Genomic DNA, 22,294 nt, shown 5'->3' with positions numbered 1-22,294 from the left:
GACTGTTGTCCCAAGTTATCCCCAGTAGTCGAAAAAGCCGTTGTAACAGTGATATGTTTTATCTGCTTCTGTCACGCCCTCTACCTCTAGGTAGTGGGCAGTGCCTCTCTCCCTCTCTCCCTCTCTCTCTCTCTCTCCCTCTAATTGGCAGGAGTGGCTTCAGGTGCGCAGCTGTCCGGCTGTTCTTCATTATCTCATCGTTAGCCCTGTATAAAGACCCGGTCCAGCCTTCACTACTCTGCCAGATCGTAGCTTCAGTTTACCGTATGATACGCTTCCAGCTCCCCTACCTAATTACTACCAGTGGCGTGCAGTCAGGTGAGGCAGGGTAGGCAGTGCCTCACCCAGGCATTTAAGAAAGAAAAATAATATCAGTCTTTTTAAAATATTGTTATTTTATTTTTTTATCTAAAAATAAATAAATAAATAAAAATATTTTACTCATTATTCTTAACTTTAATGTGTTATGCGAAGTGATAGACCAACAGTTTCGTAGGTTTGCGCATGCGTAGTCTGTTCTCACATTGTCTTCATTGATGGACGTTGAGGCACCGTACCACGCTGCTTCTGACAGCATGATTGACAGTTTGCGTTTGGCTTGCCGTAGCGGCATTCCTCTGCTGTTCGCGCCGCGGTTCTAAATTTCTTTCACACTTGATGGCAGAAAAGGATAAGAAATTAACTGCACATTTGCCTACGCATGTTACATAATTATGCTTAAGATAATGTAGGCTATTGCGTGCCAGTTCAAATGCTGTATATCCTGTGTTGTTTATTTATATTGTCATTGAGCTGTTTTGCGTGCTGCTGTAAATCCTGTTGAGATGCAGGTGAATGTAGGCAATGCCATACAGGCTGTTGCGCTACGCTATGTGTAGTTATGAGATAACAATACATGACATTTTTGACCAGCTATTTGATAGTATAGTATATATGGGCTTAGGCTATGATTGACTTTATAGTATAGTATATTAGCCTACATTACATTAGTCATTTAGCCGACGCTTTTATTCAAAGCGACTTACAATAATTGCATTTAACGTAGGAGTGTACTGCTTTTTTAAGGCAAAATGAAGAATTGCAAACTAAAAATACAGTATAGCAATATAACAATAGCATAGAGAAGAATAGCAAACTAACAATACAATAGGTGCTTAACAGGGAGGATTCTGGTAGTAGGCCTACTTCTTGAAGAAGTGAGTTTTGAGCCTGCGTTAAAAGATATAAGGGCTATTGATTGCCTTTATAGTATGCGCTATGCCATTTGAAGTCTGGCTGCTGCGTTAATCGCATGATTTTTTTGTAATAGCTCACTGCCTACCCAGCCAATGACCTCACTGCACGTTACTGATTACTACCCTGCCTGTACCTGCCTCCTACTTACCCCTGTTTTGCCTTTACCCCCCAGTACCCCTACCGGACTCCTGCCCTACCTGCCCCCCTCCTACCTGCCTGCCTGCCCTACCTGCCCTCCTGCCTGCCCTGCCTGCCCCCCTCCTACCTGCCTGCCCTACCTGCCCTCCTGCCTGCCCTGCCTGCCCCCCTCCTACCTGCCTGCCCTACCTGCCCTCCTGCCTGCCCTGCCTGCCACCCTCCTGCCTGCCCTGCCTGCCCTCCTGCCTGCCCTGCCTGCCCCCCTCCTACCTGCCTGCCTGCCCTACCTGCCCTCTTGCCTGCCTGCCCTACCTGCCCCCCTCCTACCTGCCTGCCTGCCCTACCTGCCCTCCTGCCTGCCTGCCTGCCCTACCTGCCCCCCTCCTACCTGCCTGCCTGCCCTACCTGCCCTCTTGCCTGCCTGCCCTACCTGCCCCCTCCTACCTGCCTGCCTGCCCTACCTGCCCTCCTGCCTGCCTGTCCTACCTGCCCTCTTGCCTGCCTGACCTCCCGGCCTGACCCCCCGCTTGCCCTACGACCATTCTCTGCCTACCCCCTTAAATAAATCACACTTTATTTTACCTAAACCTGTCTCTGTCTGTGTCTGCACTTGGGTTCCCTTTCTGATCGTCACAGTACGATCTGGCCATGGAACTGAACCCAGCAGACACAGCGTCGGTCCTACGAGCCCTCACAGAGCAGGGCAAACTGCTGGGGCAACACTCGGATGCCCTTATGGCCCTGGGAGGGCAATTCTCTACCCGTACGAAACGCATGGAACGGCTAGAGGAGGCTTTTGTGGAGATGAGCAAAGACTTTAAAAGACTCACTTCCACGGTCATCGGATCCGACACCACTCACAGCCCCCCTGCTCCTTCCCCTGGTCCTCCTATGCCCGTTCACGCGCCGTCCCACTCTCCTCCCCCGACTCCACTCCCCGAGCGCTATGGTTGCGACCTCGGTTCTATATCGTGGAGCTCCGCCCCATAGGGGAGCTCTGCTCCTATTGGTTTACCCGCTACCTAAAGTAGCCAATGACTGAATTTTTCAATGCCTGCGCCCGCCTGGGGTGCTATATAAAGGGGCGTACTTCGCTCCCTCATTCTCCCAAAAAGTTCAGCACGGGTTTATATCTGAAGACTGAGAAGGACGACTACTAAGACTGGAGGACCCGCCAGACTTTTCCCTTCAGCGATGGATCGTCCGCCGCCGACCACGAAGAAGTTCCTCCGGGACACCTTCCGCTGCATTTTTCTAGCAGCGGAGGACAAGCAAGAACGGCGTTCTGGGCAGGCACCTCCCCAAGTAGGGATGGTCCCGACCGCTCAGCCGGCCCTGACATCACGCCGCCCTCACCCAGCTGAGTGGTCGGTGCCGGTGTCAGAATCAGAAAGCTCTGATGAGAGCGAGCGGCAGGTAGAGCACGTGCTCCCCGCCCTCGCCGCCCCATCTCGGTGCGCAGGCGGCGGCAGCGGCGAATAACATCGCCGTGTTAACGCCGCCATTGCGAAAATCATCCGCCGTGGTGACGAATAGACCGTCAACGACTGCGAAACGGAGTTTTCGGCGTGATGCGGCACTGGCTCTACCTCTAAACGACGGAGCCATGCCCCACTCGGCATCCCCAGCCCCCACCGCTGACCACTGGGAGGGCCCGCTACGGCCCCCCACGGTAGCGTGGCCCGGTTTCACTGGCGGAGGGGTCGGTAATGACCCCACCACCGGTTTCCTCTTCATGGCTGCTACCTCATAAAGAGGCAAAAGAAGGAAAATCCCTACCTTACTTTTTCAGTAAAGGAGATTTTTCCCATACGGCGTTCTGGGCAGGCACCTCCCCAAGTAGGGATGGTCCCGCCCGCTCAGCCGGCCCTGACTTCACGCCGCCCTCACCCAGCTGAGTGGTCGGTGCCGGTGTCAGAATCAGAAAGCTCTGATGAGAGCGAGCGGCAGGTAGAGCACGTGCTCCCCGCCCTCGCCGCCCCATCTCGGTGCGCAGGCGGCGGCAGCGCCGAATAACATCGCCGTGTTTAACGCCGCCATTGCGAAAATCATCCGCCGTGGTGACGAATAGACCGTCAACGACTGCGAAACAGAGTTTTCGGCGTGATGCGGCACTGGCTCTACCTCTAAACGACGGAGCCATGCCCCACTCTGCATCCCCAGCCCCCGCCGCTGACCACTGGGAGGGCCCGCTACGGCCCCCCACGGCAGCGTGGCCCGGTTTTCACTGGCGGAGGGGTCGGTAATGACCCCACCACCGGTTTCCTCTTCATGGCTGCTACCTCATAAAGAGGCAAAAGAAGGAAAATCCCCACCTTACTTTTTCAGTAAAGGAGATTTTTCCCATGTTATCTACCGGAGCGGAGACCCACCTGCCTTGTCGGAGCGTGGTCCAATCACTACCGGTTAGAAACAAGGCGGAGACTGGCCCAGCTTACCAGCGTGTGGCCAGCTCTCTGCCTAGCGGACTAACCCCTATCACGACACAAAGGGGGTTAAACACCCCTGTCTGTAGCCGTATGGAGGGACCGTTATTACATCAAAAACTCCTCCATGTCTATCAAGACCTGGCCCAGCTCATGAGCGTGCGGCCGGTTTTTTGGTTATCAGGCATAATAAACCTACGTCGATAAAGGGCATTGTTACTCAAAACAAGCACTCTTTACAGACGGCAAACCATCCCTAAGGAGGATTTTCCATGGTATCTACCAGAGCGGAGACCCACCTGCCTTGTCAGAGTGTGGTCGAATTGCTACCGGTTAGAAACAAGGCGGAGACTGGCCCAGCTTACCGGCGTGTGGCCAGCTCTCTGCCTAGTGGACTTACCCCTATCACGACACGAGGCGGGTTAAACACCCCTGTCTGTAGCCGTATAGAGGGACCGTTATCTACCAGAGCGGAGATCGACCTGCCTTGTCAGAGTGTGGTCGACTCGCTACCGGTTAGAAACAAACCGGAGACTGGCCCAGCTTACCGGCGTGTGGCCAGCTCTCTGCCTAACGGACTTACCCCTATCACGACACGTAGCGGGTTAAACACCCCTGTATGTAGCCGTATAGAGGGGTCGTTATGTACATCAAAAGCCCCTCCATGTCTATCAAGACCTGGCCCAGCTCATGAGCGTGCGGCCGGTTCTTTGATTATCAGCAGGGTTCGAGTTATGTGGGAGCCAATGGGAGCTGAGCTCCCATAGAGATGGTCTGAGGCTCTCTGAGCTCCCATGAAGGCAGTAAAATCAAAAATCTGTGGGGGTCGCTAATAATACATTACCACAACTATTATTTGATCAAATGTCAATGTAATGAATATTATTTAATTTATATTATAAATATTGTAAAATAAACACGTTTTTCAAAAGAACTACGCGCACCATTAATCTCCTGTGAATGACAGTATGCCTTTGACTGCCTGCACTTCACCACCAAGACACCATGGGGCGCAGTAGAATATTGTGCAACAGCAAAAGGTTGATTAATCAGCTGTGCGGTAAACCGTTGGAACACACAGTGCACAGCTGATTAATCAATTAAACCAATAGAGTGAGACACCAGTTGCCTTTCAGGAAGTAGTGAGATCGTGCACCTAGCCTATTATTGAGAAGCAAACATTCATTAATTAGCTATACAGGAGTATATACATACAGTAGCTACCATGCCGCCCAAAAAAAGGCCACTGCTGCCGACCGGGTCATCAAGCCTAGAAAATGTCGGGTTTTTATCAAAGAAACCTGCTATGACACCTAACGTTAGCCCTGCTGCTACTACTGTTACTACTACTGCTGCTACTACTGAGGACTCTGCTACCTACTGAAAACAGACCACTCAGCCTACTGAAAACAGACCACTCAGCCTACTGAAAACAGACCACTCAGCCTACTGAAAACAGACCACTCAGCCTACTGAAAACAGACCACTCAGCCTACTGAAAACAGACCACTCAGCCTACTGAAAACAGACCACTTTGGGCTATCTTGTCTCCGTAAAGGTAAGGTGGCTTTTACTTTTTACTAACCTAGTGTACTAACCTAATTTATTTTTCGCTCCTTCTGTATAGCAAAAATAACAAAATTATTGGCCGAGATACATGTGTGACTATCGCTTTTATAGCTGTTGTTTCATGTGGGGCTGTTGATGTGGTGAAATGAGTAGCCTGCAGCTGTAGCGTCAGGATATGTTGGGATTTGAGGATGAGGATGATGTTTCTGTACCGGTACCGTTTTTAAAGTATCGATTTGTCACCGGTATCGAATAAAACCCAAACTGTACCCAACCCTAACTATATGTTTACATGCCAACTAATTAGCTAATTCATTTCTTTCATTTAGAGCTGAGGGGAGCAACAGAGAGACGGACAACAGGACAGCAACAGAGAGACAGACAACAGGACAGCAACAGAGAGACAGACAACAGGACAGTAACAGAGAGACAACGGGAGAGGAGAGCAATAGAGACAGAACTGAATGCACTGAACCTTTTTTTTATTCTTTGCATTATTAACACTGTTGTGTTATTGTGTTATTAAAGTGTTTAAGTGTTTTATGGTAAAGCATTATGAGTGGTGTGTGTGTGCAGGGTGCTTGTGAGTTGTATATTTTGGGGAGGGGGAGGCTTGTGTATGGGGGTGGGGGGTCCTCACCCAAAGGAGTAGCCTAGGGCCACTGACCACCTTAATCCGCTACTGCCTATAGCTAATTAAAACTTGTAAGTCCCATCGCTGTGTGGGCATGATTCGCGCGTGCATGAGAACATTTCGCACTGTTATTTTGGAGACCCCCACAGAGTTCAGCTTATAACTCGAACCCTGATTATCAGGCATAATAAACCTGCGTCAATAAAGAGCATTGTTACACATAACAAACACTCTTTACAGACGGCAGCCCATCCCTTTCGAAATGACCCCACCTTGGGCTGTGCCACCTCCTCGGTGTGCAGCGGCGGCTGGGATCATACAGAAATTCAAGTTTTTTCTGTCGACTGCACCACAACAGACGGTCCAGCCGCTGTCGTTGCGTTATGCAGGGGCGTGTCCAGGGGGGGGCCAGGGGTGGCTCGTGCCACCCCTGAAATCTGATTGGCCACCCTAGGTGCCACCCTGATTGATTGGCTATCTGCCTAGTCACTCAGAGCAGAGGCCACTTCGCGCCACGAGACGAACTTTTCGAACAGAACACCTTTTTGATCAGCGGTGAGGTGTGGTCTTGGCGCTCCTGAAGAAATGTGAGTACCATTAATAACGTTAGACTTTTGCATAGCTACATATAGGCTACGGTGTTGTGCTAGTGGTTAAAACGTTTTGCTTAACTTGGAATCAGAGTTTAGGATAACATTCGCTTTGCTCTGCGTTGTTTGGAGCTGTGAGAACGCACATTCGAAGTCACTCCCGGAGCAAACAACCAACACATGCTCCGCTTAAAAAGGGTGGTTTCGCTCCGGTTAGAAACGACGCATCGAGGCTGTCCATTGATTGATTGATTGAAAACTTTATTAGAAGATTTGCAGAAGTAGGTACATGAAAGTACATATTACATACAAGGTCAACTAACAGGATAAAAACCCAAGAAAGCCACTGGCTTATTTCAATTGGGGTCCTTGATTCTCAATTCATCGTTACATGTAAGACAGACAAAAAAGTTAGTACTATCTACAAGTTAATACAGACAAATAACTATTACTATCTACAAGATAAACACACATCCATCATGGGAAGAACAATACAACAAAACATAAGGTATGTACAGCGGGTAGGACAGGTGGGGACATACACCACAGGTGGGGGCGGGGGACAAAACACAAAGTATGTACAGTGGGTAGTTCGGGTCTTTTAATCTGATTTTTGATTTAGAGGGTCCAGTTACGGATTGCAGCCTCCTGTAAATGTTTTTTGAGAGTGGTTTTGAAGGTGGGTCCATAGTAAAACAACAGCGCATGCGTGTTGATCTGGATAAGAGGGGGACGAACGGGCAGTTTTCTATTTTCCTGACCAATCAACTACCACGTCTGTTGCTTCAATTGCCTATGTTACTTTGTTTAAATGTTGCAAACTCATCCGCTTGCTCTGGGTCATGATTCAGATGTTCATGTAAGAACATGACCTTAGTAGCCCAATTAAAGTATACAATGGGGAGTGGAGACAGAAATGGTAATAAAAAGCACAAAATGGTGTGTACAAATTCACCAGAATGCAGGGAATTAAGTGTTAAATTCTCAAAATGGTGCCACCCATGCATAACAAGGTGCCCCACCTGGGCCACCCCAGTGAAAAAGGTCTGGACACGCCACTGGCGTTATGCAGAATGACTAGAAGGGACAGGTATTCTGTCGGGTTGGCTAGACAGGACATTGAGGAGGGGATATGCACTACAGTTCATTCAGCCTCCTCCGCCCTTCAGGGGCGTGAGAGAGACTGTTTTTTGTCCTGCCCGATAAAGACACGTGCGCTCCAGGAGGAGATTACGAATCTCCTAACAAAGGGCGCAGTGACATTGGTTCCGAGGGACCAGTGGGACATGAGATGGTACTCCCCGTATTTCCTTGTCCCAAAGAATTCGGGAGACATGAGACCCATACTAGATTTCAGGGTCCTCAACGAGAGAGTGGCGAAACGCCCCTTTCGTAGATACCTGAGGGTCGCGTATTTCGTGTGCCAATCACAGAGTGGCACAGGAAATTCCTACATTTTGCTTTCCAAGGGAAGGTTTACGAGTACACGCGCCTGCCCTTCGGGTGCACGCTTGCTCCTCGTTTTTTCTCCAAATGCGTGCAGACAGCACTCGAACCACTGAGGCGAAACGAGATACGCATATTAGCATATCTCGACGACCTACTGGTCTTGGCCCAATGCCCAAATCGAGCCATTCGGGACGCAACCTCACTGGTGCAGCACCTCACTCAGCTGGGGTTAGCTGTAAACTGGACAGAGAGTGCTCCGTGGCCGGCTCAACAGTTTTCCTATCTAGGCATTCAGTTGGATACTGCCGAGATGAGGGCCAGTTTATCGGCACCACGGAGAGCGACACTGACGTCAGCTCTCCGGGTGTGTCGAGTGACAAATACAATCACCGCTCTGTCAAGGATGTCCTTACTAGGACTGATGTCTGCAGCCCATGTAGTGGTCCCCTTAGGCCTGTTACACATGCGCAGACTGCAGAGGTGGTTCGCACGACTGCGACGGGTTCCAGTGAGACGCCGTCGCAAGTTGATTGTAATACAGAGATCGGTCAAAACCGACCTGAGCTACTGGAGAGACCCGCGCGTCATCGCGCGCGGAGTCGCCTGAGTTCGCTGAAAGCTCTCCACATTCCAGGTCTGCTCAACGAAGGAGCAGATCTGTTATCACGGGGAGGCCCGAGGGACGACGACTGGAGGTTAGCACCCTCCATTGTGTCGCTGATTTGGGCACGGTTCGGGCAAGCAGAAGTGGTTCTGTTTGCGTCACGGACGAATGCGCAGTGTCGCCTTTGGTTCTCCCTGCGCGAACAGGACAACCCGCCATTGGGAGTCGATACATTCGCACACCACCCATGGCCGAGGGTCCTGTTATACGCGTTCCCACCCCTGACATCTATCCTCCCACTGTTGGCATGAGTGAGGTCAGAGAGGCTAGAGTTAATTCTTGTAGCCCCGGACCGTCCCGGAGCCCCGTGGTTTCCGGAACTGATGGAGATGTTGGTAGAGGGCCCATGGCCCATACCTCATCGACAAGATGCACTCTCTCAAGCCGGAGGCTTGGTGAAGGGGCCGCCTATGAGGGGGGGCCCCTCATGGCCTGGTTACTGAGAGGGATTGTTAGAACGCAGGGGTCTGACAGACGCGGTCATTCAGACCATTCAGAGTGCGCGCGCGCAATCCACTGCAAAGGGATATGCGGCGCGCTGGCGAGTTTTACACAGTGGTGTGAGGGACAGGACGTTGACCCTGTCTGTTGTCGGGTCGAAACGTTCTTGTGCTTCTTACAGTCGCTGTTGACAAGGGATTGGCGGCGGGAACTATTAAAGTTTATGCGGCTGCCATCTCAGCTTGTCATGAGGGTTTTGCGACAACGACACTGGTTTTTCAGTCATTCGCTGGTTAAGCGTTTTTTGACTGGAGTGTGTAGGCTTAGACGCCCTCATAGGACTCTAATGCCAAAATGGGACCTGTCGATTGTGCTAGAGGCGCTGTGCGTGCCCCCATTCGAACCCAGTATCACTGTGTCGTTGCGTTTTATTGTCTCTCAAGACGAGTCTACTCCTCGCCTTGACTACGGCTGAGCGAGTCAGTGATTTGTGCGCTCTCTCGTCACGGGCAGATTGTTTGATCATATCTGATGACGAAACAAAAGCTGTATTACGCCCTAACCCGGCTTTTATCCCTACGGTTAATCGTGGGTTTAGGGTTCAGAGCTGTGCTCTGAGCGCCTCTTTTTCCTCCTCCTCACGACGGAGAGAGGGAGAGGCGTTTTACATTGTATTGTCCGGTGCGCGCGTTGGCACAATATGTGAAGCGCACGGCAGGACTGAGATCTTCTCCCCGGCTTCTGATCTGCTATGGCGGACAGAAAGCCGGGACACCACTCTCGAAGCAGAGGCTGTCCCTTTGGATTTGCGAGGCTATTAGCCTCGCATACGAATCGAAGGGGCAGCCCGTGCCGACTGGCATTCGGGCTCATTCCACCAGGGGCATGGCCGCATCAGTGGCCATTCTCAGGGGAGTGGGAGTGGAGGAGATATGTGTGGCGGCGTCTTGGTCGTCGCCATCACTTTTTATACGGTGTTACTTGAAGATATTTCTTCCTCATCCTTTTCTCATTCTGTCCTCAGTTTTGCTGATGACTGATGTAGTGGGGAAGGCACTTGGATTACCCTGGTCATGGGATTCTATTCAAGTGCTGTCAGGATGAATACGGATGTGCCTGGGAAGGGACCCTCCTCCAGGACATGTTCCGTTAGATCAACAACCCTACGTGCTCACGTAAGGGTTAGGTCAGTGATATTCTTCCACATCCTTTCTCATTCTGTCCTCAGTTTGCTGATGACTGATGTTGTGGGAAGGGCACTTGGATTACCCTGGTCATGGGGATTCTATTCAAGTGCTGTCAGGATGAATACGGATGTGCCTGGGGAGGGGACCCTCCTCCAGGACATGTCTGTTAGATCAACAACCCAACGTAAGGGTTGGGTAAGTGATATTTCTTCCTCATCCTTTTCTCATTCTGTCCTCAGTTTGCTGAGGACTGATGTAGTGGGGATGGCACTTGGATTACCCTGGTTGGGGATGCTATTCAAGTGCTGTCAGGATGATTACGGATGTGCCTGGGGAGGGGACCCTCCTCCAGGACATGTTCCGTTAGATCTACAACCCTGCGTGCTCACGTAAGGGCTAGATCAGTGGAGCAGACTCGGTGTGGGTTGGGCCAACTTTTTAAGGTTGTCTTGAACCAACATCAGTGGTCAGCTCCGGGTGCCGCTGAGATTGTTTTCGGATTAATAGTCTCAGTGGGGGTACATTTGGCCTCGCTCGCTCCGCCTAAACCAATAGGAGCAGAGCTCCCCTATGGGGCGGAGCTCCACGATATAGAACGATAGTTATGGAGATAGACTCCAGTTCTATGAGTGGAGCGGAGCCCCATAGGGCTGCTGGCCCACTTCGACTCGTTCAAACCCGGCTGTTTTGTATGTTTGGGAGAATGAGGGAGCGAAGTACGCCCCTTTATATAGCACCCCAGGCGGGCGCAGGCATTGAAAAATTCAGTCATTGGCTACTTTAGGTAGCGGGTAAACCAATAGGAGCAGAGCTCCCCTATGGGGCTCCGCTCCACTCATAGAACTGGAGTCTATCTCCATAACTATCGTTCGTGTCGTCCGTTTTTGCTACAATGCTCATTACTGTTCGAGCTACGACCCCAGGCTTTTAGCTCGGACCGCACCCGTATTGCGTACCTCTTTGGACTATTAAAGGGTCCCGCTCTCGACTGGGCCGCGGCGGTCTGGGAGAGACAGACAGTAACTTGCGATTCTTACCAAGACTTCGTTGGGGAGATGCGCAGGGTCTTTGACCATCATGTCGCTGGTCGGGACGCCGCCAGACGTCTTCACTCCCTCCGTCAGGGGATCCGTAGTGTGGCTGAACTAGCCATCGAATTCCGTACCCTCGCGGCGGAGAGCGGGTGGAATGACGAGGCTCTCCAGAGTTCCTTTTCACAAGCGCTTAGTGAGAGACTTAAGGACGAACTTGCTTCCCGGGACGAACCAGAGAGTCTGGAACAACTCATCACTTTGGCTATACGTCTTGACAACCGTTTTCGGGAGCGCCGTAGGGAACGGCCTGAACATCAGGTAGTGCCCACTTCCTCCTCCTCAGCCCCGCCCCGATCCTCTCTCCTGTCCTATGCCGGATCCTCCCGAGTACGGACGGAGATGGCCGAGCCTGAGCCCATGCAACTCGGTAGGGCTCGCTTGACAGCAGAGGAACGTACTCGCCGAGTGACTTCCAAGGCTTGCCTATACTGTGGGCGTATGGGGCATTTTCTGTCGTCTTGTCCTCTCCGCCCGCTAAACGAGCAGGCTCGACCGTAGTTGACGAGGTACGTTCGAGCCAGACCTATATATCTTCCCCTCTCTCTCGTCCCCAACTTCAGGCTCATCTTCTGTGGCAGGGCCAATCCCAGCCCTTTTCTGTCCTTATTGACTCCGGGGCAGATGAGAGTTTTATGGACATGGATGTGGCACGGCAGCTGGGGATTGAACTGGTCCATTTAGAAACACCTCTCAAAGCTAAGGGACTCAATGGCACCTCCTTAGCCCAAATTGAGTTTAAAACCCCCCTTGTTACCCTCTTCCTGTCAGGCAACCATCGGGAGGAGTTGAGTTTCCACATTATTGCCTGTCCCCTCACACCCTTGGTACTCGGCTATCCTTGGCTCAAGACCCACAATCCGCAGATTGACTGGCCCACGGGCCAGGTTAGTTCTTGGAGCCCTCACTGTCTCACCCATTGCCTTCGTGCTGCTCGGAGCTCAGCCCCCACCAAGACACTTCCGCTTCATGAGCCTCCTGACCTAACCTCTGTGCCTGTGCAGTACCACAACCTCGCTCCGGTGTTCAGCAAACACCATGCCCAGTCACTACCCCCCCACCGCCCTTATGATTGCGCCATCAACCTCCTTCCCGACGCACCCCTTCCTAGTAGCCGGCTGTTCAATCTGTCCCGGCCGGAGCGTGAGGCCATGGAGACCTACATCCAGGACTCATTATCCTCCGGTGCTATTCGTCCTTCTTCCTCTCCTGTGGGTGCGGGGTTTTTCTTTGTGGGGAAGAAGGACGGCACTTTGAGGCCCTGTATCGATTATCGAGGCCTTAATAACATCACGGTCAAGAATAAGTATCCTTTGCCTCTTATTAGCTCTGCCTTCGCCCCCCTTCACGGCTCCACCATCTTCACCAAACTGGACCTACGCAACGCTTACCACCACCTGGTCCGCATCCGTGAAGGGGATGAATGGAAGACGGCTTTCAACACCCCCCTAGGCCATTTCGAGTACCTTGACATGCCTTTTGGCCTTACCAACGCCCCCGCGGTTTTCCAAAACCTCATAAATGACGTTCTTCGAGACATGATTGGTATTTTTGTTTTTGTCTACCTGGATGACATTTTAATTTTTTTCTAAGGACCTTGCCACCCACCAGCAACACGTCCGCCAAGTCCTTCAGCGGCTGCTGGAGAATCGCCTGTTCGCCAAGGCGGAGAAATGTGAGTTCCACGTCCCCTCGGTTTCCTTCCTGGGCTACATTATCGCCCAGGGCGAGGTTCAGATGGACCCCACCAAGGTCACCGCGGTTACTCTTTGGCCCGCCCCAACCACTCTGAAGCAGTTGCAGCGGTTCCTGGGCTTCGCCAACTTTTACAGGCGCTTTATCCGGGACTATAGCCGCATCGCTGCCCCTCTCACAGCCCTCACCTCAACCGCTGTATCCTTTCGGTGGACTGAGGAGGCTGAGAGCCTTTAAGGACCTTAAGGAACGCTTCAGCTCCGCCCCTGTCCTCATCCAGCCGGACCCTGACCTACAGTTCGTTGTGGAGGTGGACGCTTCGGACACAGGTGCGGGAGCTGTTCTCTCTCAGAGACCCAAGGCTGACAGCAAGATGCATCCCTGTGCTTTCTTCTCTCGCCGTTTCTCCCCCGCAGAGAAGAACTATGATGTGGGAAACCGGGAGTTGTTGGCAGTTAAACTGGCTCTGGAAGAGTGGCGTCATTGGCTGGAGGGTGCGGTCGTCCCTTTCATTATTTGGACGGACCATAAGAACCTGTCCTATATTCAGTCTGCCAAACGGTTGAACTCCCGGCAAGCAAGATGGGCTCTCTTTTTCGGGCGCTTCAATTTCAGTCTTACCTACCGTCCTGGGTCCCGCAACATCAAGCCTGACGCGCTTTCCCGTCAGTTCACGGGGGACGAGACCTGCTCAGACCCGGAACCTATCCCATCTCCCACTTGCCATGTCGCAGCGGTTACTTGGGAGATCCAGTCTCTGGTGCGCCGTGCACAGCTTGACCAGGCTGATCCTGGCAACGGCCCAGAGAACCGCCTGTTCGTTCCTGACGCTGTTCGCTCCCAGGTCCTACAGTGGGGCCACAGCAATCGCCTGACCTGCCACCCGGGGGTAAACCGCACCTTGGCCTTCCTACGGCAACACTTCTGGTGGCCAACGATGGGGGGGGGATACCCGGGAGTTCGTCTCGGCCTGCCCCGTCTGCGCCCAGAACAAGAACCTGCACCGGCCTCCCACTGGTCTCCTTCAGCCCCTGCCGGTCCCCCGTCGCCCCTGGTCCCATATATCGATGGATTTTGTCACCGGACTACCACCGTCCGAGGGAAATACCACCATCCTGACGGTGGTAGATCGCTTTTCCAAGGCTGCTCATTTTATTCCGCTGCCTGGCTTGCCCTCGGCAAAAGAGACGGCTCAGCTGATGGTCCTGCACGTCTTCCGCATCCACGGACTACCATCAGACATCGTATCGGACCGGGGTCCACAATTCACCTCATTTTGGAAGGCGTTCTGTGCCCTCATTGGATCCACCCTCAGCCTGTCATCGGGCTTCCACCCCCAGTCCAATGGACAGTCAGAGCGGGCCAACCAAGACCTGGAGACCGCCCTGCGCTGCCTGTCCTCCTCCAATCCTACTACCTGGAGTCAACAATTACCCTGGGTGGAGTATGCCCACAATTCCCTTCCCAACTCCTCCACGCTCCTCTCCCCCTTCCAGTGTGCCCTCGGATACCAACCCCCTCTCTTTCCTGACCAGGAGGTAGAGGTCGGGGTACCCTCGGCCCAACACTTCATTCGCCGTTGTCGCCAGACCTGGAGGAAGGCACGGACTACCCTGGTCCGCTCTGTGGCCAGGTATAAACGCCAAGCTGACCGCCATCGTGTCCCTGCTCCCCGCTACCAGGCTGGACAGAAGGTCTGGCTCTCCACCCGAGACCTACCCCTCAAAGTAGAGTCTCGCAAGCTAGCCCCCAGGTACATCGGACCCTTCCCCATCAGCAGAATTATCACCCGCTCTGCTGTTCGCCTCTGGTTGCCCCGCTCCATGCGAATCCATCCTACCTTCCATGTCTCAAAAATAAAACCGGTTACCACCAGCCCACTGACCCCCCCCACCTCCCGTCCCACCTCCACCTAGGATCATCGACGACCACCCAGCCTACACTGTCCGGCGTATCCTGGACGTACGCCGTCGGGGTCGGGGCTGCCAGTACCTGGTGGATTGGGAGGGTTATGGCCCGGAGGAGCGGACCTGGATCCCGCGCGGTCAAATCCTGGATCCTACACTCATCACCTCCTTCCACGAGGAGCACCCAGACCGCCCTAGAGTTGCGCCAGGTGGCGCTCGTAGAGGGGGGGGTACTGTCACGCCCTCTACCTCTAGGTAGTGGGCAGTGCCTCTCTTTCCCTCTCTCCCTCTCTCTCTCTCTCCCTCTAATTGGCAGGAGTGGCTTCAGGTGCGCAGCTGTCCGGCTGTTCTTCATTATCTCATCGTTAGCCCTGTATAAAGACCCGGTCCAGCCTTCACTACTCTGCCAGATCGTAGCTTCAGTTTACCGTATGATACGCTTCCAGCTCCCCTACCTAATTACTACCCTGCCTGTACCTGCCTCCTACTTACCCCTGTTTTGCCTTTACCCCCCAGTACCCCTACCGGACTCCTGCCCTACCTGCCCTCCTGCCTGCCTGCCTGCCCTACCTGCCCTCTTGCCTGCCTGCCCTACCTGCCCCCCTCCTACCTGCCTGCCTGCCCTACCTGCCCCCCTCCTACCTGCCTGCCTGTCCTACCTACCCTCTTGCCTGCCTGACCTCCCGGCCTGACCCCCGCTTGCCCTACGACCATTCTCTGCCTACCCCCTTAAATAAATCACACTTTATTTTACCTAAACCGGTCTCTGTCTGTGTCTGCGCTTGGGTTCCCTTTCTGATCGTCACAGCTTCTAAAACCCAATTATGCCTTCTTTTATACCGAAAGAGAAATTAATGCTTCACTAACCTCACATAGTGTGCACTGTTAGAAGAAAGTGACTCAAAACAAGCATATTGTGTTTTGAACCAGCTAATAGATCTTATGTCCCCCAAAGAACATACAAACAGAGTTGCTCAAGAAAAGAGAACTAACAAATGATCACTCACAACCAACAACAAACAAAAAAATTCTCCAAAAAACTAGAGAGCTTTTAACCTCTCAATTAGCTGGAGAGCAAAACAAAAGACTCTCCTGTCACCAACCAACTGGTTCACTCTCCTCTGTCACCAACCAACTGGTTCACTCTCCTCTGTCACCGTCTCCTCTGTCACCGGCATTGGCCACCCAGGATGTATAGACCCTAGCTGTGCCACCAGAGGTGTTGACCAGCACAGGTGAAACGCCTGGAGGCCAATTAGGTGACCATCAGTGCGACTCCTCACTAAATTGCATTTACCCAAACTCAACAACCGAACGAAAAACGATATCCCAGTTACAAATGAAATGCAGGATACTGCAACAGTGTTTGAATGAAAACCCAATAAAAGTGTTCTGATACACACCGTTACGCTGCAACGAAACACCCTCAGTGGGTCCTAAATCAGACTACTGGTAGACAGAGTGTGGCTAGGGAGTGCTGTGAAAATAAAATATTTTTTTTCTGTGTTTGGCAGTCCACAGCTCATTTTTTATTCTGCCTTAAAGGGAAAATGTCCATACTCACCCAGACAGTTTGTCACTGGCAAAATTAGAAAACTCTTAAGTGTCACAAAAACTTTGGGGAACACTGACTACAGATTACGTGCCTGCAACGTCTCATGCTATTTATTTGGCCACTTCTCACCCTCAGAGTAAGACATGAAAGACTTGAATTGGATGAGTTTGTAGGCAAAGTTTCTGTCCAGGTCTGATGGATATGCAGCAGAGAGTGCATGTACCTTTTCCACTATGACATCACTGTGAAACACCTGATCTGTCATGAACAGAACTCAAAGAGACTGACCGGTCAAACGCTTGGAAGCGACCAAGCGATGTTCAAGGCCAATAGCTTATCAATGACCCCAAACAATGTTTCTATTTTGACCCTCTCCCTCCCCTCAACTGTTACACCTGACTCTGAGCTCTCATCTGCAAATGTTTTGCGTTTCCTCTTTCGCTGACGATCGTGCTTATATGACTGAGAGACGCCTGTCACATTTAAGGCTGCCGTGTCAAAAGTCTTAAACTGGTCTCACTGTCCCGCCATGAAATCCCTCAACGAAGACAAAAGCTGTGCTGTTACAGAGATGTCAATGTCACTTTTCTGTAGGTGCATGTTTGTAGCGTGGAACCGGTCAAATATGACGTCGCAGAAATATGCACACCATTTCTTAGGTGTCCAATTTAGCACATAGTCCAGCTGCCTCAGTTCGAGTATCTCTTTTCTCATTATCATCATTGCACATACCACCCAAGGCCTCTCTAATGTGGGTGTCATTTCTCCACAGTGCCTTGGTTGACTCTTCCCAAGCACTCCACCAAGTGCTGGACAGCGATTTTAATGTCAGTCTGACATCTGTCTTCTGAAAGACCTTCCCCCATCTGTGTATGGATGAAGAGCAAAATGTGTACAGTGACTGCAACATGTTAAAACGCCTCTGCACTACTGCCGTCTAACACTACTACCGTTAAGTAAATGCGCTGTGAAAGGCACACACTCTATCAGAGTTTTTTTGGGTTTCAGGCGGGCCTGTAGCCCATTGTATTTTCCTGAAATGATGCTTGCATTGTCATATGACTGACCTCTACAGTTTGAGAGGTCCAACCCAAGGCCCTCCACCATCAAAGTCACATAGTCAGCTAAACTTTTACCTGTGGCTCTCAATCGTCTCAAAGCCCAGGAATCACTCGACCACATTCCCGCTGCTGTTAGCAAACCAGAATATGAACATCAATTGGTCCACGTGTGACCGGTCTGCTGTGGAGTCAATCATTATTGAAAAATATTTGTGACAGGGTCTGTGTGTTTTAGTCAGCAAGTAATTTATTGTCCAGCAAGGTAATTTTTAAGTTTTTTTTGCAGATTATGAAGGCGCAGATTGTAAGCTTTCAAATGATGTGTCATACATTGACATCTGAAAAAAGTTGAAGAAGACATGCGTATTTGAATGTTGATACCCCCCAAATAAAAAAACGGAGATGTTTTCAAAGACACTTTTCACAGGCAGGTAATGGGTGGGAACAATAGCTGGTTAACTACACCCAAAACCACTCCCCCAGGACAACCACTCCCCCATTATAATTTTCCACCAAGCGCTCTATCTTGGACTGAAGCTGGGTGTTTTTCACTGCAGTTTTGGAAGGGGACTGCACCACTTTCAATAAGCACTGACTTAACAATGTCACTGGAAGTGCTTTGCCATAATGCAGGGTCAGTGACTTTATAGCACTAAGAATGACTTGGTTGCTGATTTGATTCTTGTGAACTGCCCAACTGCTCCTGAGGTGGAAATGATGATTCTTGTATACCATTAGCTGTTGAGGGTTCGCCTTCAAAGGAGGGCACATGTGACAACATTACTGGAAACTGAACTAGTGCTAGTTCCTCCCTCACAGCTGACAATAGTGCTGCTGTCATCATTATTACTATCAGAGGGATTTGGGGAATGAGTCAGTCCATTTTGATGAAACTTGGGTGAATGATGCATCTTGCCATAGAGATTGTTTATAAACATGTGTAAAGCGGAGAGCTAGGAGTGGCCTATATAGCCTAATGAATTTGTGAATAATATTTTGAGAAACCAATACAGAATCCAAACTGATAATGTATTAAATAAGCACTACAGCTTCCAGTAACATTTCAGTCTGGCTACGAATGCAGCTGTAGGAGTGTAGCCTAAAGCAGTCGACCTACTGTATAGCCTAACACATTTCAAAATTGATTGGCCATGGGGTGCAACAGCAAAAGCTGCATCTTGAGTATTCAAAGGTATTTGAGTATTCAAAAGTATTTGAGTATTCAAAAGCAGTCTTTGCATGGGAATAGTATAGTAATTTGTAATAATTGCGGAGGTCGTCTGTGATCTAATCCCATGTGAATCTGCCATGTCCGTAATTTGTAATGTAAAAATTAAACAAATCGCAAATCAACAAAACATGGTCACGGTCATGTGATAATATTAGTCCAGTGCAAATTGACATCTCATCTCGTTTTGGGGTCATTTGCAAGGTTTGTTGTTTTTCCGCGCCTTTTTTCTGTTTTGTTTCCGGTCAAGAATTATGAAGTTTTGACAGCATTTGGGGGACAAATTTTGCTCAAACATTGCTTTTGTCGTTCAGGAAGGTGATGTTATACAAAGCCTTGACATCATATCTGGGTGATAATGTCAGTAAATTTGAGTAAAATACAGACTTTGCTTATCCCATGCGAATGCTCTGCATGAAACACAGACGTGGGGGAGGGGTAATTTCTACATCACATGAGGTCCCCAAGTAATACTAGTCCTGTTCAAATAGGGCTTAAGACAAAAGAGTGCTAATTACTTGAACCAAGCTTCCTTTGTTACCAGCCTCTTGTTTACCTGGCTACATGCCACTTTAGCTTCAGCTTGGTCTGATGTGTAGATTAGAAATACATCTAAAAATGTTTTTCGTAAATGTCAACTGAAACATGTTGATTAAACTGTCTGATTAATCAACAGTATGAATCTGTACAGCCCTACTACCTACTTCACGATAGAACAAGTGTTCAGTTGCTATTTTTTCAGGGTTTTAATAAAAAATTAAAAGTGTTCAATTCGCTGTTACTGTAAGGTTTCAGCAACTGCCCACAGTGTGTTTTTTAGCAACAGACTATAAACTTAGACAAGCAGCTTGGTTCATATTATAATTGTGGTGTCTTTAGCCCCTGTTCAAATGAGGTTTTAATGTGCCTACAGTCTGCAGAGAGGAAGCACCTGTTCTATCAGCGTGGTAAATCATGAGGCTGGTTTCCTGTCTGTTGCTGCTCATTACATAAATAGTAACCAGTACAGATATCCTAAGGCCAACATGACCCCACTATGTCTATTATTACTGTTCTGCCAACATTAACAATTACTTAGTGTACATATATTATTATACAAATATATTATTACTTAAGGGGTGGTTCACTATGTTGACACTTAAATTAATTTCTAGATATGTATTATGTTGTCGATACTGTAGATCTAGATGTTATGTTAGGTGCATATCTTCTTTTTATTTAGTTAACAGCCCACTATCTTTTTTTTTTGTGATCAACTTTTTTTATTTTTAAACAACTCGACAACAAGACAGGTACATTATAAACAATAACGACACATACAACACGGCACAGTAAAATAAAACAAGAACCAAAAATAAACCACAACAAAATTAAAATGACGACCTCCCACCCCCCCACCCCCCCACCCGGGATCCAGGCTATTCGCTACATCAAGTGGTTATACTAAGCTTTTGAGGCTCAACGAAATTGAGTTCCACATCTCCAGTATTGGCTGTTTTGCCCCGTGCATCCGGGCTGTTGATAGCTCTAAGTAGACTATGTCTAGGTAAGTTAGGACCCAGACTCTCCGAGCAAGTGTATGGGGAGGCTTCCAATGTGTGGCAATTAACTTTTTAGCTGCTGTAATTCCGGCTAGTAAGCCTCGCTTCTTGATCAGAGGTAGGCCCACATTGGATAGATTGTTTAAGATAAGTGCAATGGGGGAGTAAGGCACATTAGTCTCAAATAGCTCAGAGAGGTTAGAGGCCACCATCTCCCAGAAACTAGCCACTGGAGGACACTCCCAGACCATGTGCATGTAGGTGCCATAGGCCTTGTTAGCGCACAAGGTGCAAGTAGGATGTGTGTTAATTTTCATCAAGAAAGGTTTCTTGGGTGTCAGGTAAACTCTATGTATGAAGTTGTAATGAATTTGCTGGCGGTCAGGATTTCTAGATGCTAACAGTATGTTGGACCAGACCTTATCCCAATCAAAGGCTGAATCTAGTTCTGGGATGTCGGCCCTCCATATAGTATCCAAAGCCAGGGGTGTGTAAGCGTGTTTAGAAATAAAACGATAGAGATTAGAAACCAGGCCACTAGAGCCATCAGTGCTGTAAAGGACTTTGTGCAATGGATGTGGTGTGAGAGGAGTTTGCAGAGAGACTCCACTGGCTTTCAGAGCAGCTCTCAATTGTAAATAAAAGAAAAAAGAAGAACATGGCAAACCAAATTTTATGCATAGCTCTTGAAAAGTAAGTAAACCCTCATTTCCGTAGATGTCTCCCAGTGTTTGGACACCTTTCTCTTTCCATCGAGAGAACTTAATAGGATGGCCACCAATCAGCAGTCTGGCATTATTAAACAATGGAGAGCAAGGATTCCATGCAAAGGGGCAACCACTCTCAGTTTCTCTACTGCCCTCCATATCGAAATCAGTTGGGACACTATGGGACCAAATTTCCGGCGACAGTGAATGATGGGAATGTTCGAGTACAGAAGCTCTTGGAGTGAGTGAGGACGCACCAGACTCTCCTCCAGGGCCCGCCATGACACCAAAGCCTCAGGTTGTATCCAAGTTAGCAGAGGTCTAAGTGTAAAGGCCCAGTAATAGTGTTTAAAATTTGGAAGGGAGAGACCGCCGTCTGTCCTGTCTCGCTGCATTGTAGAGAACTTAATACGCGGTCGTTTGCCTCGCCATATACATTTTGTTACAGCCGTTTTTAGCTTACTCCAGTACTGAGTTGGTGGAGGGAGAGGTAGCATTGAGCTAAAAAAAAATACTCTGGACTATTGAAACTCGGCTACGAAGTGAATTAGGCAGTGAGGACCATCTATTCAGATCAAGTATGATTTTGTCTAATGTGTTACCATAGTTGTGTTTAGCTATTGTAAGAGTTGAAGGGAAAATCTCTATCCCCAAGTATGTAAAATTCTTGACAACTGGAATGGAATGGATAGAGGGGCATGGGCATTGGTTATTGCTTGATTCAAAGGTAGCAGAGCAGATTTCTGCCAGTTTATTTTGAGGCCAGATAGTTTACCGTATTGCTCGAGAATAGATAGAATTTGTGGGATGCATTGTATGGCATTATCCGTATAGACTAATATATCATCGGCATATAAAGAAATGTGATGATGTGTTCCATTGATAGAGATCGGAGATAGCATGGGTGACTGACGGATGGTGTTCGCCAACGGCTCAAGAGAGAGCACAAAGAGCAGTGGGCTCAATGGGCAGCCCTGCCTGGAGCCTCTAGATACTGTATAGGGAAGAGGGGGGAGCAGTTCTTGCCTGTAATTACCATAGCTGATGGACTAGTGTATAACACCTTAATCATATCAATAAAAGGGGTACCGAAGCCCATTGCTCCTAGGACTGCCCATAAAAAGGGCCATTCTAAGCGATCGAAGGCCTTCATTGCATCCAGCGAAAGGACTGCA

This window comes from Nansenia antarctica (assembly GCF_963989245.1).
Source record: "Nansenia antarctica genome assembly, chromosome: 5".
Lineage (NCBI taxonomy): Eukaryota > Metazoa > Chordata > Actinopteri > Argentiniformes > Microstomatidae > Nansenia > Nansenia antarctica.
Note: the sequence above shows the minus strand (reverse complement) of the source record.